Genomic DNA, 16,382 nt, shown 5'->3' on the forward strand with positions numbered 1-16,382 from the left:
TCTCCCAGACGCACCTCACCTCTATCACTACTTCTCTCATTAGCATCTGCCCCCTGTTCACAAATCTACTGTCTCCCAGTGCAGCCTCACCTCTAGAACTTCTCTCACTGCCATGTTTATTCCTGTTAACAAATCTTCTGCCCATCAGACGTGCCCACCTCTAGCATTACCTCTCTCTCTAGCATCTCTCCCCAAGTTCACAAATATCATGTCTCCCAGTCGCACCTCACCTCTAGGTCCACTTCTCCCCCTGACATGTCTATGCTTGTTAACAAATCTGTTTCCCAGTCGCAGCTCACCTCTAGCTCTATTTCTCTCCCTGCCATGTCTACCCCTATTTGCAAATCTCCCATTTCCCAGTCACGCCTCATCTCTAGCACTATTTCTCTCACTGCCATGTCTATCCCTGTTAAGAAATCTCTTGACTCCCAGTTGCTCCTCGCATTTAGCACTACTTCTCTCACTAGCATCTTCCCCTGTTCTCAAATCTCCTGTCTCTCAGGTGCACCTCACCTATAGCACTACCGCTCGCACTAGCACCTCTTCCCATGTATACAAATCTACTGTCTCCCAGTTACACCTCACCTCTAGCACTTCTTCTGTCTCTGCAATGTCTACACCTGTTAGCAAATCTCCTGTCTCCCACTCACGCCTCAACTCTAGCTCTATTTCTCTCACTGCCATGTTTATCTCAGTTAACAAATCTCCTGTTTCCCAGTTGCTCCTCGAGTTTAGCACTAATTGTCTCAGTAGCCTCTATTCCCATGTGTACAAATCTACTGTCTCCAAGTCGTGCCTCACCTCTAGCACTACTTCTCTCACTAGCATCTATCTGTTCACAAATCTCCTGTCTCCCACTTGCACCTCACCTATAGCACCACTTCTCTACCTACCATGTCTATCCCCGTGATCAAATATCCCACCCTCCAGTCGTGCCTCACCTCTTGCACTACTTCTCTAGCTGCCATATTTAGCCCTGTTAACAAAACTCCCACCTCCCAGTCTCGTCTCATCTCTAGAACTACTTCTCTCCCTGCCATGTCTGGCCCTGCTACCAGTCGTGCCTCACCTCTAGCACTTCTTCTCTCCCTGCCTTGTCCATGCCTACAAGTGTGCCTCACCTCGAGCACTACTTCTCTCGCTGCCATGTCTATGCCGTCTACCATTCGTGCCTCACCTCTAGCACTACTTCTCTCACTGCCATGTCTATGCCGTCTACCATTCGTGCCTCACTTCTAGCACTACTTCTCTCCCTGTCATAACTAGTTCTACTAACAGTCACGGCTTACGTCTAGCACTTCTTCTCTCCATGCCATGTCTAGCCCTACTGCCAGTCGCACCTCACCTATAGCACGCCTTCTCCCACTGCCATGTCTAGCCCTATTACCAGTCGCACGTCACCTCTAGCACTTCTTCTCTCCCTGCCATGTCTAGCCCTACTGCCAGTCGCGCCTCACCTCTAGCACTACTTCTCTCCCTGCCATGTCTAGCCCTACTGCCAGTTGCACCTGCACCTCAACTCTAGCACTTCTTCTCTCCCTGCCATGTCTAGCCCTACTGCCAGACGTGCCTCAAATCTAGCACTTCTTCTCTCCCTTCCATGTCTAGCTCTACTGCCAGACGTGCCTCAACTCTAGCACTACTTCTCTCACTGCCATGTCTATACCCTCTACGATTTGTGCCTCACCTCTAGCACCACTTCTCTCACTGCCATGTCTATGCCTACTACCAGTCGCGCCTCACCTCTAACACTACTTCTCTCCCTGTCATAACTAGTTCTACTAACAGTCGCGGCTTACGTCTAGCACTTCTTCTCTCCCTGCCATGTCTAGCCCTACTGCCAGTCGTGCCTCACCTATAGCACTCCTTCTCTCACTGCCATGTCTAGCCCTATTACCAGTCGCACCTCACCTCTAGCACTTCTTCTCTCCCTGCCATGTCTATCCCTACTGCCAGCCGCGCCTCACCTCTAGCACTACTTCTCTCCCTGCCGTGTCTAGCCCTATTACCAGTCACATCTCACCTCTAGCACTTCTCTCCCTGCCATGTCTAGCCCTACTGCCAGTTGCGCCTCACCTATAGCACCACTTCTCTACCTACCATGTCTATCCCTGTGATCAAATATCCCACCCTCCAGTCGTGCTTCACTTCTTGCACGACTTCTCTAGCTGCCATATTTAGCTCTGTTAACAAAACTCCCACCTCCCAGTCTCGTCTCACCTCTAGAACTACTTCTCTCCCTGCCATGTCTGGCCCTACTACCAGTCGTGCCTCACCTCTAGCACTTCTTCTCTCCCTGCCTTGTCCATGCCTACAAGTGTGCCTCACCTCTAGCACTACTTCTCTCGCTGCCATGTCTATGCCGTCTACCACTCGTGCCTGACCTCTAACACTACTTCTCTCACTGCCATGTCTATGCCGTCTACCATTTGTTCCTCACCTCTAGCACCACTTCTCTCATTGCCATGTCTATGCCTACTACCAGTCACGCCTCACCTCTAGCACTATTTCTCTCCCTGTCATAACTAGTTCTACTAATAGTCGCGGCTTACGTCTAGCACTTCTTCTCTCCATGCCATGTCTAGCCCTACTGCCAGTCGCACCTCACCTATAGCACGCCTTCTCTCACTGCCATGTCTAGCCCTACTGCCAGTCGCACCTCAACTCTAGCACTTCTTCTCTCCCTGCCATGTCTAGCCCTACTGCCAGACGTGCCTCAACTCTAGCACTTCTTCTCTCCCTTCCATGTCTAGCCCTACTGCCAGACCTGCCTCAACTCTAGCACTACTTCTCTCACTGCCATGTCTATGCCGTCTACCATTCGTGCCTCACCTCTAGCACCACTTCTCTCACTGCCATGTCTATGCCTACTACCAGTCGCGGCTTACGTCTAGCACTTCTTCTCTCCCTGCCATGTCTAGCCCTACTGCCAGTCGTGCCTCACCTATAGCACGCCTTCTCTCACTGCCATGTCTAGCCCTATTACTAGTCGCACCTGACCTCTAGCACTTCTTCTCTCCCTGCCATGTCTAGCCCTACTGCCAGCCGCGCCTCACCTCTAGCACTACTTCTCTCCCTGCCATGTCTAGCCCTATTACCAGTCACACCTCACCTCTAGCACTTCTCTCCCTGCCATGTCTAGCCCTACTGCCAGTCGCGCCTCACCTATAGCACACCTTCTCTCACTGCCATGTCTAGCCCTATTACCAGTCGCACCACACCTCTAGCACTTCTTCTCTCCCTGCCATGTCTAGCCCTACTGCCAGTCGCACCTCACCTCTAGCATGCCTTCTCTCCATGCCATGTCTAGCCCTACTGCCAGTCGCGCCTCACCTCTAGCACTACTTCTCCCTGCCATGTCTAGCCCTACTACCAGTCGCACCTCACCTCTAGCATGCCTTCTCTCCATGCCATATTTAGCCCTACTGCCAGTCGCGCCTCACCTCTAGCACTACTTCTCTCCCTGCCATGTCTAGCCCTTCTGCCAGTCGCACCTCACCTCTAGCACTTCTTCTCTCCCTGCCATGTCTAGCCCTACTGCCAGACATGCCTCAACTCTAGCACTTCTTCTCTCACTGCCACGTCTATGCCTATTATCAGTTGCACCTCATCTCTTGCACTACGTCTCCTACTTCCATATACCATTTCCACCCTTCCAATCATTTTATCTTTCCCTTTCTCTGCTCCACCCACATTTCCCTCCCTTTACTTCTTTCTTCCTGCTCCAAGGGCACGTTGGTGTGTCCCTGGACAGGGATTCTCAAAGTGAGCCTGGCTGCAGCACCTCGCAGAGAGTCTGGCTTCTGGGCCAGTGGAGGAGGTGAAACTCCCTTTTTCCAAATTCAAAGGAAAAGTAGCTATTGTGACTATTAGCGAGCGAAGCAAATTACTTTTAAAAGACAAGAATGTAGCTAGTGTTGGGACATTCTGCCACTATAATGGGCGCCGCGTTCACTAACATCCTGCAAGGGCACGAAACATTTCTGGGGCAATAGCAGGCAGAGCGCATACGGCCAGTCACGGGCCCCCTCCCTCCTTCCTCCTTCCTTCCTTCCTTTTCCATGCTTCCATTTTTCCTAAATCAATCTTTCTTTCTTTCTCTCTCGGCCTCTTTCTTTCTTTCTTTCTTTCTTTCTTTCTTTCTTTCTTTCTTTCTTTCTTTGTTTCTTTCTTTCTTTCTTTCTTTCTTTCTTTCTTTCTTTCTCTCCGCCCCCACCCCGTTGACTGACAGAATTGGCAAGACTTTTGACAGACAGGAAGTCTTGGTTTGGCGAGGGTTGGCCGCGGATGTTGGGGGGGGGCTTCGAGGAGTGGGGTGAGAAGGTGAAGTGGGGATCTGTATCTCCCAAAGCCAGGGAGTTCTTTATCTTCTGCATAATCTGCATTCTGCCTTTCCTGACTTCAAACGCCCCCTCTCTGGACACAGAAAGTGGGCCTTTATCTGCTCCCGGGCATTGTTCCGCTGACAGCACATATGCTAATCCCTGTACCTGTGGACACAGCGCTGGGGTGAAAGCGTGACTCTGAGGGATGAGAGGAGGTGCACAGTGTGCAGATCCCAACAACCACCGCAGGGGCAATCCCCCCTCCCAGTGCGCCCACACCTAGGGGCATCCCTTTACCCCAATCTGAGCCCTGTTAGTGAAGCATGATGGAGGGCCAGGTGGGAGACACCGCGCATGTGCAATGCCGGCTGGATTGACGCCTGTCTCCTAATTGCCAGGTTCTGCCCTCACTCACCCACCCCAGGGATTACCAGCAATGCCCCGAATATCCACTCCACGGGTAGCCCTTACTTCAGTGCCCCCTGCAGGCTCCACCCTGCATCTCATCCGCGGCCTCAGGTGCCATCAGCATGGGTGTACTGGCAACCAAAGAGGCCCTGGAAATAATGTTCAAAGGGGCCCCATATTACACATTTTAAGCAAGCCCTTAAATACAAAAGAGGTCTAGGGTGCAGAGGCCCACTGGGAAATCTCCAGAGTACCCCGTAGGCCAGTCCCGCCCTGTCAAGAGCAAGCCTATACGAGTGACCTCCCCCACCCACCCTCAGCATCCATCCTGACCTCAGAGCCCACCTCAAGAGGCGAGTGGCACTCATGATGGCCAGATATAAATACCCATCCTGCACACACCGCCCTCACTGCCTCACTTTCCAGGAGCAACTCTTAACACACGTGCCCTCATCCATCCCCAAACGTGACCCCAATAATACCCTTCTCAAGTGGTGAGTGTCCCACGTAGCCGCACGGACACCACTCCTACCTCACCACTCATTCCAAGAGCCTCCTTTAACCACCGATGCCCACCTCTATCCCCAATCCTCGCCCCCAAAGATGGCCTGCGGACTCAACTCATATCAAAATGACCCCCTTAAGTAGTAACCCGCACCTATACCGCCGAGTACCTTCCGGCCGTATCACTTACCTCCCCACGGAAACAACCTCGTGGTCTAATGCCCCCTGCAGCCTCAGGTCTTACCCCAGTACCCCCTCAAGCGGGTGAATCCTACCGCTACCCCCACCCCATCAATCACCCCCACAGTAAGCCTTCCCCCACCACCGAACGCCAGGGGAACCCCTATACCTCAACCACAGTATTAACTATCGGAGGACTAGCAGTCCCAGGGAGTACCGCATGGACACTTGCTATCCACTACGCACACTCCACATACATGAGTTTTGTGCACACACATATGCTCACTTGTTGTTTCGTGTCCAGACACTAGCAGTTCCGTGCGCACACATGCGCAGCTCTACGGACACATGCACGCACTGGAAATTGTAAACGGATACGCAGTGCACTCACTTGTACGCACACTCAGTTGCTGTTTCACACACATCACATGGACAGTTGTATGCTCACGCAAGCTTCCACGTCAGGTTTGAGCATTTATACTTTGGGAATCAGTGCCCACTATCAGTAGTGAACTGGCCTACATGGAACTCAAGACTTTCCAGTGGTCCTCTTTTGAGTGGGTTAAATAAAGAATGTCTTATAAATCGTCCAGTCTATGATAATATGGGGCCACTTTGAAAAACATTTCCAGGGCCACTTTTGGTTCCCAGTCCAGCAGGTATGATTTAGAAGACATCGATCTTAGTTTTGCTGATGGTTTTTTGTAGCAACATGGACACAGGATCCGACAATGACCACAAACACAGTGGGGTTGAGAGGGGGGAGCAAAGCCGGTCACAGTCCATGGGGACAGACAAGTAGGCGTCATGGGAATTTAGGAACCACATACAAGGAGAAGGAGGGGTCAATTCATAAGAGCAAGCACAGCAGATGAAAGACATGTGCACCACACACGACACATATGTTAATACACTAAGGGACCTCCCAGGACGTAGGGAAGCAAAAATGTGATAGCTTGTTTGAGAGAACGATTGTCTAGAGCTTATGACGATAGCAGAAGAGTACCCACTTTGGAAGAAGCAGATATATGCACAGAAATTGAGGACGAGGGAGAGCCTCAACAAATTAGACTGTACCGAAGGACACTGGAGGAGAAGGCGGCATATTCACAGATACCTCTATTAAAGAGAAGAGGGTGATACCTCAGTATGTGCCATGGAAGCACACAGCAAATGAGAATGTGAAGTGCAGGTTACCATCATTGAGCGCAGGAGCAGGGAAATGGACTTATGAGATGGAGAAAATGACAGCTTGTCACAGACTTGCAGTGGGTGATGTAAAAGGACTGTTAGTATCGATATTATTGGACGCAGCTGATGACAAATGGAAGAGGGCGGGGTTCCCAGAGGTGACAACATATAACACAGAGCACGATTGAGCGCTGTTTTGCAAACTGCAGGGCAGCAGTATGGCAAGGATTACAAACACAATACCCAGACATTAGGGTGATAATGTCGTGCAAAATGAGGGAGGATGAAGACCCTGTACAGTACATTCAGGAGATTCAAGACCTTTGGCGCCTTGAAACTCAAGAGCCGAGGGACAAAACAATAGTAATATTGTATAATATTTTAGTGCAGGGACTACCAGAGCCAGTACAGAAGAGTTTGAAGAAACTGGTGGGGATGGAAGTGAAGGGATGGCCAGAAATACAGCTCACAATAGTGCATCATTTTAGACTGTGGCAGGAGAAGGTTAAAACTAAAGCATCGAAAGCTATCAAAGTATGTGATGGAAGGGGTGGTTATAACCATCCCCACCCCACAGGCACAGGTGCAGCACCAACAGCCGCAACAGTTTACACCGCCCATGGGTTGAGGGTACATGGGGCGGGGCAGCCCACAGCAGTGGTTTCGAGGGGAGGATTACAGAGGGGCATGGCTTCGGGCCACAGATGCATCACAACCAAGGGGGGTTGCCAGGAGGTTTTCAGGATTCGGACAGCAGATGCAACAGAATCCAGGGGACGTTTTGGGGGGGCTTTCAGGACAAGGGAGGGAGCCAGTACAGTGCTGGACCTGCGGGCAGCTAGGAAACATTTCAAGAGCATGCCAATTTAGAGGGACACAACAGAATTGGGGAGAGCAGGGCCAGCAGCAATATCAAGGAGGGCAAGAAATGTATTATACACAGGATCAACAGCTACAAGGCCCTGGGTTAGGTGCGCATTATAAATAAATAAAATACAAATACAAATACAAATACATATCAGCAGATGCCACAAGCACAACCACATGCACCAGCACAGCCAAAGGTACAGACGCATATATCACAGATGACAGCACCTCTACAACAGTATTTACAAGCATCACAGATTAGGGAGAGCACACAACAGCTAGCACAAATCCAGAATGATGACACATAAGCACACATGGACATAGTGGCAACAGTATCAGTCCGACAACTAAGAGGAGTTCCCATGGTGGGTAACAACCACTTTAGAAGAAACAGACTATCTATGTACCCCCAATAGGACCACCCACAAGCAAACTTGATGTGTCCCAGCCTGTCGATCACACCCAATCCTGCAGAGGAACCTTGCACAAGGATGGCCATAGGTGACGAAACGTTTTTCCTTTTTTGTTGACATGGGGGCAAATAGATCCTGAATTAGGAAAGGAACATTTAGGTTGTCAAGCGTGCCATGAACACTCAAGGATTCTCTGGGGCTCGAGAAGTGGTTCCTTTTACTGATAACATCTCACTATCTATAGGAGATCATGACTTATCACTACCTTTATTTCACTCTCGACAGACACCTGTAAACATTCTGGGACGAGACGTTATGAGCAGACTAATTAGACTATTTCATTCATAGACAAAGGCATAGTGTGCACAACACCAGGCATAAACATGTAAAATGCAAGGCAGAAACTCCAAGCATATTGTGGACCTACTGTACAGAGGTGGGTGCCAGTGGACCCAGAGATGTTTCAATATGGGACTGACATTGCCATTGCATGGATGCTAGGCATTGAAGGGAAAGTGTGTTGTGTTCCAAACGAATACTTGTTGAGACAACATTGGACGAGCCAGAAAGGCCGATAGGGTCCATAGAAATAGAGGCTGTGTTGGCAAGAGAGGATTGGATTGCAGTACATGCAACGGATGACACAAGGAGGGCATGGAGAGCAATAATTGCAGTTTCAGAAGGGTGCAGGCTGACAACAGTGACAGATTATGAACTATTTGGAGAACAGAGACAGGAATTGGAGATGATGTTTGAACTGAGTGTAACATTTTGGTTGCAGATCCATTACAGAGAGGTGCCACAGAGAATGGCAACAGCAGTGGAAGCGGAACCCTCATTCTGGGAGGAGGACATGGCCAAGGTACCGAACAGTTTATGGACCACAAGTCCTTATGATATGGGGTGCATAAAGAGCATAGGAGCGGTGAAGATCAAACTGAAACCAGGAGTGGTTTTGCTAAGAGTAAAATAGTATACCCTAACAAAGGAGGCAGATGAGGAAATGTATGAGACAATTAACGCCCTCATTGATAGAGGCATTATGGAACCAGCTGAATACCCCATGCGCATGCCAACAGGGGCTGTGGAATTTTATTCGGAATTTAAGACCTCTTAACCATTTGTAGAAGCAGAGTATCCTGTAGCAGCAAACCTGGAGCCAATTTTTTGTCGCATTCCAGTGGAAGCTACCGGTTTCACTGTCATTGATGTAAAACATGCATTCTTGTCAGTGCCACTACACCCAGACTCACAAGATCTAACCAGTTATATTTACCAAAACCAGAAGTGGAAACATACTCATTGCCACAGGGGTATTGCGAGTCACCATCTATCTTTAACAGAGTAATCCAGATGAATCTAAGCAACATAGAGACAGAAAGCACAGTTCTACAGTATGTAGACAACATTTTGATTTGCAGCAAAACAGAAGACCAGTGCAGAGCAGTCTCAGTTTACATGCTGACAGTGTTAGCTGACAAAGGGTAGAAGGTGGTCAAGGCTAAACTACAGTACTGTCAGAAGGAGGTACTGTATATTGGGCAAATTATATCTAAGGATGACTGACACATTGCCCCAAAGAGAGCGCAGACAATACTCAAAACACCCCAGCCCACGACAGTGAGGGAAATGCACAGTTCTTGGGGTTCTGCAATTACTGCAGAGCATGAGTCTTTGACTACAGCACATTCACCAGGCCAGTATTGGGTGCATTGAAAGGGGCACAAGAGGGATCAAAGACACGGACGTGGACCACAGAGGTGACTACGGCCTTTGAGGAACTGAAGGAAGCAATGAGTACAGCTCCAGATTTAGGGACCCCAGACTATAAAAAGGAGTTTTTCTTGTTTTCACACACTGACGGTGTAGTAATGAAGGCGGTACTGGCACAGAAGACAAGCATGGGCCATAAGCCAATTGCTTATTACAGGGGACAACTTGACCCATTGATGAGAGGACATTATCCATGCAAGCAATCATTGGCAGCTGCAGTCTTTACAGTGGAAAAGTCATCAGCAGTGACAATGGGGTGAACCACAACTCTTTACGTGGAGCACGCCCTCTTTGTGATACTGCAAAAGCCTAAGATCTGTGGGAGAGTATTCCATCTGCTCTACCCCAACTCAACCCCATCCAGAGTAAATTACAGCACTCTACCACCATGCACCAAACCTCACCCAACCTTACCATACTCTTGCCCCAGCCAGCCTACCTTACCCCATGACACCCTACCTCACTCTGCTCAACCTCCATACACCAACCTCACACTCCACGCCAACAAACCCAACATCAGCCCACCCCACCAACCCTACTGTGCAACCCCCTACCCCTAAACACCCTATTGGAGGTACAAGTTGGGGCACCCATACATGGAAACCATCTTTGATTGCATTTTTTATCTGAAGGATACCATAATGACTGCTTTAATCAATCAATCAATCAATCAACTTTTAATGTTGCATTGAATGTGTATTTCATCCGAATAAAGATCCTTTCAGAAGCTATGCTGTAGAATATAATTAATCAATTTTTAATATTGTATACAAATGGAAATATCTTGGCTGACCCCTGCTAAATCTCTATCTGTGACCACAGAAGCTGCTGGCTACGAAGCGTTCGTTATGGCGTTAATTTTCAACTGCAGACATTTTGATTTCTGTGATGGCAGAGTAACAACCGCTCTCATAGGACACCATGGAGTGCCCAATTGAGAGTGTTGGTCTGGAAGCGGCTGGTGCCAGAGGAGAGAGGCAGCATCTAAGGTGTCCGGCATCCAATAAACCACTAACAAAAGTCTGGTTGAAGGGGAGTGGCTCAAAGCAAGGTGTAAATGTATTGCTCTGCTCTAAAAGCAGAGGTGAAAGGCAAAAGAATTCAAGTGTGTGGTGCAAGTGCAGCTGAGGGTTGCAGTGAGATGGGATAACTATATGAAAGAGACAAACAGTGTGTTGCAGCTGTAAAAACACAGTATGAGGTTGCTGAATGTGTGACCAACAAGGGTAAATGGGAGGAGTGCACTGTACCATCAAATTGGTCACATGAAACATGTTGCAGTTATTGTATTACTCATATTATAGGTACTGTCATAATTATTTGTAATACAGGCAGAAGAGCCACTTTTGTGTATTGATTTAATTAGAAAATCTTTCACAAATAAATACAGAACAATACAAATAAAACTTCAATTAATGACGATACAGATAAATAACAAAACATATCACATATTTTAAACACGAGCAATTATCGAATTACATTATCAAAAATGTTGTTTAAAAATTTACAAAGATTTAAGGTCAGTGAAACGCAGTCCCCCAAAAGCAGACTGTTCCATACACTTTCACCTGCATCCTCGTAACATATATAAGTTAATTAGTTAAAAAAACAGTATCTAAATTTAGTAAAATGTGGAGAATAGCTTACCAGATGCTTTAAAGATTCCCTTGACAGATTGTCTGGACAACACCTTTGCCCTGTGGAATCCCCTCCCTTGAAACCAGACAATCTAACCATGGCAATTGATTAAATGCCTCTGTTTCTAGCACAGAAAGTGATATAGGTAAAGTGTTTCCATTATACTAATAACTTTAGAGTACTCGATGCGATGGAAAGGATTGTAAAGCATCTACGGTTGAACACCAATTGGCCTCACAAAGCTTACTCTTTGTTTTGGTAGTATTCAAAACTAATTCATTAGTATCACTGTCAATAATGTCCAAAACTACATTACATTCTAATGCATATTATGTAAAGAGTCTATCATTTTCATACCCTTGAGATTAGCATTTAAATCTGTGAAAAGACTTGAAGGTAAAGGATATAGCATCTTAGCATATAGGTTGAGTGTCTTCCAAACTACCAGTGCTTGGAGGCAAACAAGTCCTAATTCATGACGGATTATGTAATTTGGTATGCATTGCGTCATGTCTAGGTTTTTCTTTCCACATCGTCCCTTTAAGGGAATTTAAAAAAAGAACCCATGTCGTACAAATAGATCTCTAAACTGTAAATGAATGATCGTACAATTTTTTTCACATTAATACCTCCTTGCAAGTATAATAGAAAACTTACAATAAGACCCATAGGGCCCCATTACAAGTCCGGCGGTAACCCGGGATTCTGCCGAACCTGCAAGATTTACTGGTACCTGGCTTGGCGGTAACACCAGGGGATTACAACCCTGGCGTTCTGGGAATTCAGGCGTCTGTAAATTGTAACTCCCCATACCCATTTGAGTCCCATAGGACTCAATGGGAATGGGGACCACAGAAGCACCGGCACCGTTAATATCGGTACCGGTGCTTCCGTGAAACACTGTGGGCGGGTGCCGTTCCGCCTGCCAGTTGTGACCCTGGCGGCAAGATGGAACCCGCCGTTAGAGTCGTACTGTACTGTAATATGTCTAGTCCTTCTGGTTGTTCTCTTAGGGCAATGTCTCTATATGGTTCATAGTTCTCATTAGTGAGATATCTTCAGATAGTCTCTAGTCACCTTCTGCACAAGGCGCCTTAGTTCTGTTATAATGTGATAAGGTTTGCTCTCCTCTCTTGGTATAGTTATTCCACAAGGCTTTGTAATTCTCTTTCTTATAGTCTCGTGCAGGTGTATATGCCTTTCTGATCTCTGTAGCTCTGGCCTTTTTAAGTTGGCTATCCTTTGTAGCAACAGAAGTCTTTCCCTTTCCTCGCGTGGCTCACTTCTCTGTCCTGTTCCACTTGACTTCTGTTCCCATTTATATTCCCACCCTTCTTCCCAGTGTGTTTGTCTAAAGCTCTTAACAACTTCTCTTTCAGGTTTATTCACTATTCTCGGGATCACTTTAATACAGTTCACCTTTACAGGCTTTATATTTCGGAACTTATCACTTTCACTGGGACCAGTTTCTATTGATATCCATTCCTTGATACTTTCTCTATCAGGCTTATTCGTTATTCTCGTGGTTACATTCATACAGTTCCACTTTACTGGCATTATTGTCAGTATCTCGTCAATTTCAGTGAGATGAGTTTCTCCTCTTACATAGCGATGCCCCCAGTGGCTTCCCGGTACTCCTGTTCTCCCTGTTACCTCTGTGTTTGCAGGGGAACGCCTTCAGGATCACCACTAGCTGGGTTCTCTTCCTCTACTCTGCTGTTCGTGTTCTTCCTTGGCGCCAGTGACTCTCACTCGGTTTTCTTCCTCTATGCGACCGCGTCGGACTATGGGTCACAGGGTCTCTCCTGAATTCTGTGACTCTGTTGCTCTGACGTTTCATGGGTGTTCAACGGGTGGACTGTCCACTGCAAAGTCCTCATGGTCATGCCACCACAGGGATAAGGCTTCCCTTCTTCTTCATTGCTCTCTCCACGGAACCACTCAGCTTCTCGCATTTCAATCTGCTACCCATGACTCCTATGAAAGTTCTGGGATCCCCTTGGCTCCACCTCTTCCTGGCGTCACCTCATCAGGGGGCTTCCCCTGCTTACATTCTTAACTCTCTGTTTGTGCTTCACCTCTACTCGGCATACTCTCTTCCTCCAGCCTCCTCGTCTCAGGTTAATATACATCTTCCCTTAAAGAGACAGATCCTCCTTTTTGTGCACACTGGGATATTTTAGTTTCGTCTTCAACAAAGTCCCTGGTGCTTACAATGTTCTTTCCATCTGGCAATCCCAAATATACCATTATGGTGGATGGTCCAAGGAGTTCCTCATGGGAATAGGAGTCGTTGTCCACTCAGGGGGAGTCTCAACCAGTGAGGTACCAATTGCCCAGACCCCAGGGAGTGTATTGCGGAGCAGGCACACCTCTCTAGCATCCAAAGGGGAAGCTCCCACTTGAGGAGAAGGGACGAATACCTTTGATTCGTCACAGCTGTCATGAGCAAGGTTTTGCTAGAGCCACTTTTTTTTGTTGCTTTTGTAATAATATAAATGGAAACAGAAACAGACACGCTCAAGCCTTTCATAGTGTAATATGGAGTCATAGGATTGGCATTCGGTAACTGTATGCCTTTTAGCGTATGGGGGTGGGCCAATGCTCATCTGCACAATGCAGAGTTGCAAGCTTCACCCTCATGGGGTCAGTTGTGAAGTAGTAAGAGCATTCGCCTCCAGTGGCAAGAATTCAGTGCAACTGTGTTTGACTCTCACCTCCAACAAACTATTTTGCAATTGGTTCATTTTTTATTTATTTTGATACTTTGACATTTTTAAACAATTATTGTATTAAAAAAAAATAATAAATAGAATTGTAATTATTATCATACAGAAAAAGAGCACTGTTTGGGCCACCTTTTTTAATTTCTAAACACTATCATTGCACATTTGAATTTTGGGGTTTGGTGCTGCTTTGGTGGTTGTGGGGGTGAGGGTGCACCACAGATATTGAGAGGTTAACGTCCTATAGAGTGCTTGATAGTGCCTGCGGCTTCTTTCAAGGTATTCACACCTTGCACCTTTTCACATGGGACTCGGATGTAGTCAGGTGCCAACCGCTGGGCGAGGGCATGGGGGGGGCAGCTTGGGGAATTGTCCTGTTTACTACCCATTTTACCCAATTGGGGTGAGTGAAGTAGGAAAGCCACAGATTCATTCATCCTGTTTGTACATTTTAGACCATGTATAGTTTTGGCTCTAGAGGCTTAGGTAGACATTTGCGCCCTGAATGGGTTAAGCACACCATGCCTTGTATTTTAATGTGTATCCTTTGAAGACATATCCTACCATGCTTCTTGGTGTAGGTAGTAAAAGTATTATTGTGGTATATGCCTGCTGTCAGTTTAGACTTTAGTGCTTAGAAGTGCATTAATGTGCTCAATAGTAACAGTGTAAATGAGCAAGAGAGGTTCCAATAGGAATATTACATCTGACCTGGGAAGCAGCATCTATATAGATTGATTATGAAGAACAGAATTTGCAAGTCACCTTCTAGCGCACCTGAAGTTAACGCTAACTATAGTTTAAATGATGTTCCAAAAATCATGTTTGTTGTATCATGAGCCTTTTTTATTCCAACAATGATCTTTCCAAAAATTATTCTTAAATAGTAGTGCCCTCTACATGTGTTTCACCAAATCTATTGGCTCCTCAGGAAGGATTTATAACAGAAAATTCTATTCAAATTCATTGATTAGATATAAACATGCCTTTAAAGTCTTTCGATTGAGACTTGAGAGCTTCTGAAAATCGTCCTCTTTCCTTGCTTCAGAAACAAATCTAATCAATGAATTTGAATTTAATTTTCTGTTATAAATCCCTCCTGATGAGCCAATAGATGTTCTAATCACCACCAAGCAGCACCCAAATTACCTTTACAAAAATAAAAACACTGTCAACCAAAGACCAATTCGCTATCAATTGTATTTGAGACTGCAAAAGTACAAACTATACAGATTGATTATACTTTCCAATGTTATATCTCAAAACAGAGGAATGTGTTTTTGGGTTAGCATGTATTTGACCAATTAGCTCATTGAGGGTAGTGAGGAGCTAGGCAGTCCATCCTACAACATATACATGCATGTACATGAAGTTTAGTTGTGAGGAGGGTGTGTATTGCCAACAACCCCATGTTGTTATAGACTATTGCTTTATTCAGAATGCCAGCACAGCAGGCCTATTTTGTTTTCGCAGCTAGAATTTCACAGCTTATTAAGGAATCATGTCACAAGAAGGCCTTGGACAAGAGACAGCCCAATAACCAAGAAGTCGCTATATTGAATTGATGATTCATATGCTTTCAGAATATTGCATGCCAGCACATCACATATTTTTTTTGTTATTGATGCTTGTGGAATATAGGCTTTAGGGATGCAAACTCTGGAGTCAGCGACGCGAGGGGGTCTGATGTAGGATGACCTAATGGGAAATTACATGAGAAGTGAAATTCCCAAGTTGCTTGAGACCTTGTAAAAAGCTTCTCTGCCCCTCGACCTGGACTGATGCTGCAAGCAGAGAGAAAGAGAAAGGGGTGTTGTGCGTTTCCTTTAATGTCATGGTTGATGACTATATAATGCTATTTGTCTATGCTGTCTTTGTGTCACATTCATTAATATTCAACAATGTGTGATAATAAGCATTGTTCTGTGATTTTTCATGTTCATGCCTGTTCTGATGCATGGGGATGTTATAATATTCTTTATAACCCTTTAGAAGCATGTATAGAACCGTCTCGGGAGTATAGCTGAGGGGCAACGTGCTCCCCTTGGAAGCAAGACGACACAGGTTCGATCCCCGGGTCCGCGCTGAGAAACCTCTGGGTACTAAGTGCGTTATGAATAACCTATCACATCACTTAGAAAGAATATCTCCCTATAAAATGTTGCAATGACAGTACTAGCAGACAATCAATGCTAGTTTTGTTAAAAGTGTCATTATTGGAGATGATTAGTGTTTTGTGATTCAGGCCGTCTGTGAAGTTGATGTGATGAAATGTAATATATCATTCAGTGGATTGTTTTAATGGACATTTTTGAAAGCTAGTGAAATTCCATTAAATAACGTTGGTTCATTTTTAT

This window comes from Ambystoma mexicanum, chromosome 13 (assembly GCF_040938575.1).
Source record: "Ambystoma mexicanum isolate Mex_15411 chromosome 13, UKY_AmexF1_1, whole genome shotgun sequence".
NCBI lineage: Eukaryota > Metazoa > Chordata > Amphibia > Caudata > Ambystomatidae > Ambystoma > Ambystoma mexicanum.